This window comes from Gracilinanus agilis, chromosome 6, assembly GCF_016433145.1.
Source record: "Gracilinanus agilis isolate LMUSP501 chromosome 6, AgileGrace, whole genome shotgun sequence".
Classification (NCBI taxonomy): Eukaryota; Metazoa; Chordata; class Mammalia; order Didelphimorphia; family Didelphidae; genus Gracilinanus; species Gracilinanus agilis.
In genome coordinates, this window is record NC_058135.1 from 284,950,569 (window position 1) to 284,958,586 (window position 8,018).

An 8,018-nucleotide genomic window follows, 5' to 3' on the forward strand; every position below is an offset into this window, starting at 1 on the left:
GGTCACACAGCTGGGTGTCTGAGGCCAGATTTGAACCCAGGACCTCCCATCTCTAAGCCTGGCTCTCCATCCACTGAGCTACCCAGCTGCCCCAAGTAGGTCTTTTTAAAGCAGTTTCTCAACATCACTTCCTGTTGCTCCGGGACAGTGACCTTTGGAGGTGTGAGCTTACTCTAGTAAGTGACTTGCAAACTCTCTTACTTAGTGTCAAGTAGGGGTACTTTAAGTTCTTGACTGATTAACTTAAAAGTTGCTGATTGATAGACAAAGAGAGTCTGATTCATTCCTCACATAACATAGAACAAATTCATCATTAAAATTCAGAGATTTTAGGTTTTTACATGTTTGTTAGAATCATTCACATTTAACATTCAGGATGATCTATCTAAATTGTTGTTTTCTCAAAATTTTTCAATCCAGTCAATTCCAATTCTTTTTAGGCAGATCTGATGTGACATGGGATCTAATTTTAGATATAAAAACATAAGTAACAACACTTTTTTTTTAGCAAATAAATTTCCCCACCCTCAGCTTCAATTATTATAAAAAATGAATTAACTTATAAGTGGCTGATTCTACTCTGACTTAAACAAAAACTGGGGGTGGGGGGTGTGTGCGGATACATTTAAATAACTCCCAATTGTATACAGAGAACAGTGGGTTGCCTACAGTAAAACATGTTTAGTTGCTAATCATATATTTTTTTTTATCCTGGGACTCCATTCTAGGAGCATAGGGCCACAACCAGTAGGCAATGGGTCGCTCAGGGTCACCCAGCTGGGAAGTGTCTGAGCCCCGGACTTGAACCTAGGACCTTTCGTCTCTAGGCGTGGCTCTCCATCCACTGAGCTGTCCAGCTGCCCCTACTTTAGGTTGCAGTTTCTTTAGCAGATGTAGTTTTTACGGGATGGGGTTGCTAGCCCCACGCCCAACCCTCCTCCTTTTTCATCCGGGCTAGGGACCGTCCTTAGCCCAGGAGTGGTAAGGGTGGGCAGTAGGGTTCAAGTGACTTGCTCAAGGTCACACAGCTGGAAGTGTCCGAGGCCGGACTTGAACCTAGGACCTCCAGTCTCTAGGCCTGGCTCTCAATCCACTGAGCCACTCAGCTGCCCCATATTTAGATGGACTTAATCTTATACGTGATTATGTATTAATAGACAGATGATAATCCCAATATTAATTTACTTTAATTGTTTGAGATATGAGATGACAACACATTGAGACTGGAAATAGTTGCCATATCTGCATTGTGCTCACATCTTCTATTAACTACTTGCTGTGATTATGGAAATTTAGTAGAAAAGGAAAAGGAAAGGCAGGGTTAGAACAGCATCAGAAGTGGTCCTTCTCTCCAGACATTGAGCTTAAAGGCACAGAATGACTCATCACATGAATACGAGCATCCTTAACTTTATTTGAGTTCAGATAGAAGCCACAGTGGACAATCAAACATGCAGTAACAATTCCACTTCATAGTCAGACTCAGAAATCATCAGGTGGGAACATTCCTGTTTACATAAGTCAGAGGGGATCCCACCTCTGCTGTGCTGGGAGTTGTCCCCTCAACCTTTCCCAGGGAACCTGTAACAGTTCAGGGTAACACTCCTGAGTAACATGGCTTTATCTCTTATGGTGCATCACTCTTTTTTTTTTTTTAAACCCTCACCTTCCATCTTGGAGTCAATACTGTGTATTGGCTCCAAGGCAGAAGAGTAGTAGGCAATGGGGGTCAAGTGACTTGCCCAGGGTCACACAGCTGGGAAGTGTTTGAGTCCAGATTTGAACCCAGGACCTCCCCATCTCTAGGCCTGGCTCTCCATCCACTGAGCTACCCAGCAGCCCCCTCTTATGGTGCATTACCTACAATGATTTATCAGACAGCTATACTCGAATTCAAAATTCAGTATCATATTAGTTATAGTCCCAAGAGCTTTGAACTCTGGTGGCAAATTTCACTAACAACAGCATAGAGATGAGTACAATTAAGTTTGCTCTTGTGTCCATATTAATAAATATTTTATTTATTATTAAAATAATAAAGAAATAATAAAATTAATATTAATAGTAAAAGTGTGCCAGGGCTCAAACACATATAAGAGATTTCATTTAGTTCTTTTGTCTCCTTCATAATTGTAAATTCATCTTGGAATAAAAAGAAATCATTCGGAATCCTTTCTGTATTATAAACAGACTCGCACATTACATTTTTTGTAATCCAGTTTCATTGTTCAGAAATTCCATAACCAAGCAAGCTTTTTCCCCTTATAGGACTGGGGATCTTTCTCACTACTTACAAATAAAGGACTCGTACGAAGTTTTGTTTTGTTTTTTCTTTTAGATTTTCTACTCAATGATTATTTCTTTTCTCTTTTCCCAATGTTTTTCCAGACCTTATTGAGTCACTCCTCAATAATGGACCTAACTGATAGGATTTCCCCTTGGGAGAACATTTCATCTATCTGGGAATTCTTAACAGAGTTAGGACTTTGCCCCTTTTTTACCCTTAAAAAGTTCCTCCTGGGGGCAGCTGGGTAGCTCAGTGGAGTGACAGTCAGGCCTAGAGATGGGAGGTCCTGGGTTCAAATCTGGCCTCAGACACTTCCCAGCTGTGTGACCCTGGGCAAGTCACTTGACCCCCATGGCCCACCCTTACCAATCTTCCACCTATGAGACAATACATAGAAGTTAAGGGTTTAAAAAAAAAAGTTCCTCCTTTTGTAGTGGGAAACAAGACAATTCTTAAAACTCAGTTGAACAAGTCACAAAGTAGGCAGGAGTTTACAAACTAGCCAGAGCTCAAAACTTATTTTAGCCTGTATAAAACATTCAAACGTGCCATCTTCAAACTCACTGCTCAAAGCAGATTACAACTTTTTTTCTGCCTTAACTCTTCATTTTCTATTTCCTTAGAACTTACACATTACATTTCCTTCAATGGATTTTAATTAAAAGCCTCTTAACTTTCTAATTGACTTTTTTTAAAACCCTTCACTTCTGTGTATTGGCTACTAGGTGGAAGAGTGGTAAGGGGGGTGGGCAATGGGAGTCAAGTGACTTGTCCAGGGTCACACAGCTGGGAAGTATCTGAGGCTGGATTTGAACCCAGGCCTTTCGTCTCTTGGCCTGACTCTCCATCCACTGAGCTACCCAGCTGCCCTCCCCCCCCCCCCCATTAGCCCACTTTTTAAGCCAACATAACTAAATTTAATTCAAATCCGATTACCACAGAACTAATTGTTTTCTGGACAGTCCTAATTCACTGAAGTGTCTATTTTACATTACCCTGAAATCAAACTGTAATTTTTAGTGCTATGGCGCCCAATAAAATAAACATATAAAACTCCACACTTCTCAAAGGCAAAATTTCCATCAACCACTTTCCTTTCAATAATATTTATTCCGATAGCATTTCAAACTGAAAGATCTCTCTGATTAAAGATCGATCAGTTTCTTAGCATGCAATTCTGAACTTTTGAATTATCGCCCATTCTACCGTTCACTACGAGCGAACCCAAAATGCTTTAAGATTCCTTTTTTAGCAAATAGAAAAATTCTTTAACAACCAATTAAATTCTGAAAATTTATCAGTGGGAGTAACAGAAAGAATTTTCATAAATGAACATCACATATAATTACATTTGTTTATTTATACAAGCTTCTCTCCTTTTAGGGAAGGAAACAAAAATAATTCTTAAGAATTGAAATACATGTGGGCAGCTGGGTAACTCAGTGGATTGAGAGTCAGGCCTAGAGATGGGAGGTCCTTGGTTCAAATCTGGCCTCAGACACTTCCTAGCTGTGTGACCCTGGGCAAGTCACTTGACCCCCATGGCCCACCCTTACCACTCTTCCACCTAGAAGCCAATACACAGAAGTTAAGGGTTTAAAATAAAGGAAAAAAAAGAATTGAAATACATAAAAGTCATATAACTTACAGTAAAAATTCCTGATTAATACAGAAGCAATTTCTACTTCACTTCAAAGTTTGGGAAACACCCAACTACATGTCCTAATAATGTATTTATCTTTCATTTAAATCCCCAATTTACAGAAACTTTCCTTGACTATTTCTGCCAAGTCACTCTGCTTAACCATAGGAATGGCTTTCTTTTCTCAGCTGTTAAGACAATTAATCTAGCATTCTGAGGGATAACCTTTATTTCACCAGTTAAATTGATTTTTCTTAACTTAAAGTTTAAGAATATCAACCAAAACTCACTTTGTAACATCTCCAATTTTGTGAAAGTCATTTAAAATGTAAGGAATTAAATTTTATGGTCGGACTAAATATATGAGAATTCTAAGATAATACTGTGGTCGCTGATTTTAAAATGAATACAGCCCAAGTCAAAAATGACTTTTAGCAGCTTTTCTTTACAAAAAGGGTGGGCAGAGTGAAAGTAGAGAAATGAAAAAGGGATAGAGGAGATGTCTATCCTACCACACTAAATATTTCTCCACTGCTTGGCTCAACCCATGCAGGGCTCCTTCAGCTGGAGAACTCAGTGGTGAATTAAGCAAGGGTTCAAACCACGTGGCCTCCTCCAGGAGGGGGAGGCCTCTCTGGAACTAGTCTCTCTAAAAGCCAGGAAAAGAAGGTTAGCTTTTCACTCACAAGACACAAGTTTCAAAGGGAGGAGACCCAGGAGCAGTCTTACCAGGAGCAGTCCAAGAGCCAGAGTCCCAGGTCCAAATGAAACTAAAGATGGAAGCCCCAAGGCAAAGTCCCAAAGGAGAAGATCCTCCAACCTGAAAATTCAGGACAAAGACCTAAGTTGTAGCTCCAAGCCACAGTCCCAGTCCAAGCTCCTCCAAACCCAAGACTTAGGTCAAAGACCCCCTTGGACAGGAAGTTCATCCTCTTTTATAGTTTCTTTTTTACGTCACTTCCTGTCCTTTCCTCCACCAATTGCAGTCTTTAAATTTGCTTAACACTGCCCAAGGGGTAGTCAATTGCTTCTGGAGGTGTTACTCACTTTAGTAAGTGGTTTTTTAATCTCCCCTACTTAATGTTCAGTAGAGTTGTCTTTGCTTTTGGTTGATTAAATTTAAAAGTAGGCAAGGGGAGAGTCAATCCCATCTTCACAAAAGGACTATTTTAGAGATTTACAGCTTCACACATAAGCTCTTTTTAACCTCATCTTACTCTCACTCTTTCTTGTCCTCCAAATATTCTTTCCATTCAGGAATGCCAGGACGGAGAGACAGAAAAAGTTCTAAAAATATATCATAAAGGGAGCAGCTGGATAGCTCAGTGGATGGAGAGCCAGGCCTCGAGATTGGGAGGTCCTAGGTTCAAATCTGGCCTCAGACACTTCCCAGCTGTGTGACCCTGGGCAAGTCACTTGACCCCCATTGCCTACCCTGACCACTCTTCTGCCTTGGAGCCAATACACAGTATTGACTCCAAGACGGAAGGTCAGGGTTTTAAAAAACAAAACAAAACAAAACATATCATAAAGCACACAGAGCCTTTTTCCCCCCTAAAATAATAGCTTGTGCACACAGACAGACCAAAGTACAGATTTTCAATGACAGACATGAAATATACTCTCCCATATCCTGCTTGTCTGATTTACTGTCTCTTAGAAAGAGTTCCACTGGTTTTTTCCACAGGCTCAAATAAATTTATACAAAGAGATACAGACAGACGTATAGAACAGATATAAAACTTGTTCATTTTTTTAAATTTAAGATCAATTTTTAAAATATTCAATTCAGGAACTTAATCTAAATTTAGATTAGAGCAGGTTATGGTTAAATAGTTCTATCCCGATTAAAGATTTACCCTTTTTGTGGCCCGTAATTACAGGAGTTATTTTTATTACCCATCATTAAACTGAAAAGAATCCTTACAGAAATAACAGGAAGTCTCTTACCTACTGATGGCTTTTCATTCTTTGGCTAATCAAATTTTCCATAATCAAGGATAAGACCAAAGCAATGACACCAAGAACTCTCTCCAAGAAGAGATGGACAAAAAAAAATCACTCTTCAGTTGCAACTGAAATGATGAAATGATGAAAACTGCAAACCATAAGAATTTACTCTCAAAGGAAGCAAACAGCTCAGAGAGAAAAATAAAATAGGAACTTCAGGAACTGAAATCAGAGAAGGAATAGATCACTCACTGCTCTCTGTAGGTGCCCAGTCTAAGCTGAGGTGCAAACAAGCTCTTTAGGGACTGTATCTCAATGGGATCTGGAAAGGCAGGAGAGATATCCTCTTTCTGATCTCACTGCTGCCATCATTAGCGTCAATGTTAAAACCAAATAAGCATACAGCTTTGTAGCAAAGATGTTTATTTTCACTGAGAAAATTCAAAAGGATACATGGGGGTGGTGGGTGGACACAAGGCCCCCCAAGAGACTGAAGGAAGTACAGACTTATACAATGTTTCGAGACAAAGGAGAGGGGAGGTTTCTTAGGATTAGGTAATGTGTAAAAGTTCTCCCAAGACTTGTCAATGTTTTAGATACATCAGGATGGGACTCAGATAAGACACAGTGAAAGCATGGAAAGTCTTCAGAGCACACGGACCTTTGTGGACAGGAAGATGGCAAAGTAGGCACACATGCCACAATCTTGATGTTCCCAAGTAATTATAAACATCACAAAAACCATAGAAGCTTGTTAACCCTTGACAGTGGCTAATTATGTATTTCCTCCATTCTGTTCTCTTACACTTTTTCCTGTTTTTGTTGTCGTCTCCCTCTTTAAAAAATAAGAAGGTACTAGAAGAGAAGGAGTTTGCCTGACACCTGTGAGCTTTTAAGTTAAACAGTATATCTTCTCTCTACTAAACTCTTCTCCCTTCCTTATTCTGTCCCCGAACCCAGATTTTTACTCTTCCATCCTTCCCTTTTATCTGTTTATTAAAAGCACTTACTTTCCATCTTAGAATCAATATTAGGTACTGGTTCTAAGGCAGAAGAGTGGTAAGGGCCAGGCAGTGATGGTTAAGTGACTTGCCCAAGGTCACACAGCTATTATATGACCTTAAAGATATAAGGATTTTATATTTATTTCTTATTTCTTTGTAAATAGGTAAATGTTTCATCTCCACATACTCCTTTTCAATGAAAAAACTATATGTAACATTTTATGTTTCTCATGGCTCCTTCATCTCCATTTCTATACATCTACTCAGTCCTTTTCTTTTCATCAGGAATATTTGGAAATCCTGTATTTATTAAAGATTCAATTTTTGCCCCAGTAGAATCATTTCATTTTGATGGATAGGTTATCCTAGATTGTGAACCTTTATCTCTTGAAATATCATATTACAAGCTTTTTTCCTTCTTTATAATGGCAGCCATTCCCTCTTGTGTACTCTCCATTGTCTTTGTACATGGATTTTTTGGGGGGGCTGCTTAAAGTAGCTTTCTTTTTCTTCTGGATTTTGGCTATGATGTTCCTGAGAGTTTTCATTTTAGGAGTTGCTTTTGGAGGTGATTGACTATTGTTTTCCCCCCCAACTTCTGTTTTCATGTTGTCCTTTGAGTCTAAGAGTACTGCTCAATTTTCATTTATAATTTCCTGAAATAAGGTATCCAGCTGTTTTCTTATCATAATTTTCAGATTATCTGATAATTCTTAGATTTTTGTTTTACAGGTAAGTTATTTTTCAAACTATATTTCTTAGATTTTCTTCCATTTCCCCCAATTTTTTGTTTCCATTATATTATATTATATTATATTATATTATATTATGTTATGTTATGTTATGTTATGTTATGTTATGTTATGTTACGTTACGTTACGTTACATTACGTTACGTTATGTTATGTTATGTTATATTATTGACTCATTGTTTTCTTTCCAATCCATTAATTTTTATTAGAATGAAAGCATTATTAAGTGAAGTTTTCGCCAGCTTTCCTATCCTTTTCCATATTTTGGGTAAGTTCATACCATTCCTATTGATGATCATTAATTAGTAATTCCCTTAATCTTATTCTCTTATACTTTTTCCTATATTTACTCCTCCTTTCCTCTTTTCTTTCATTTTTCATTTT

At 38.4% G+C, this 8,018-nt stretch overlaps 1 protein-coding gene across 1 annotated transcript in view; it reads right to left on the bottom strand.

The window, feature by feature from the left end:
- LOC123252762 (acyl-CoA (8-3)-desaturase-like) overlaps positions 1-8,018 on the bottom strand; it is a 60,070-nt gene that overhangs the window by 3,885 nt on the left and 48,167 nt on the right. The window lies entirely within an intron of this gene.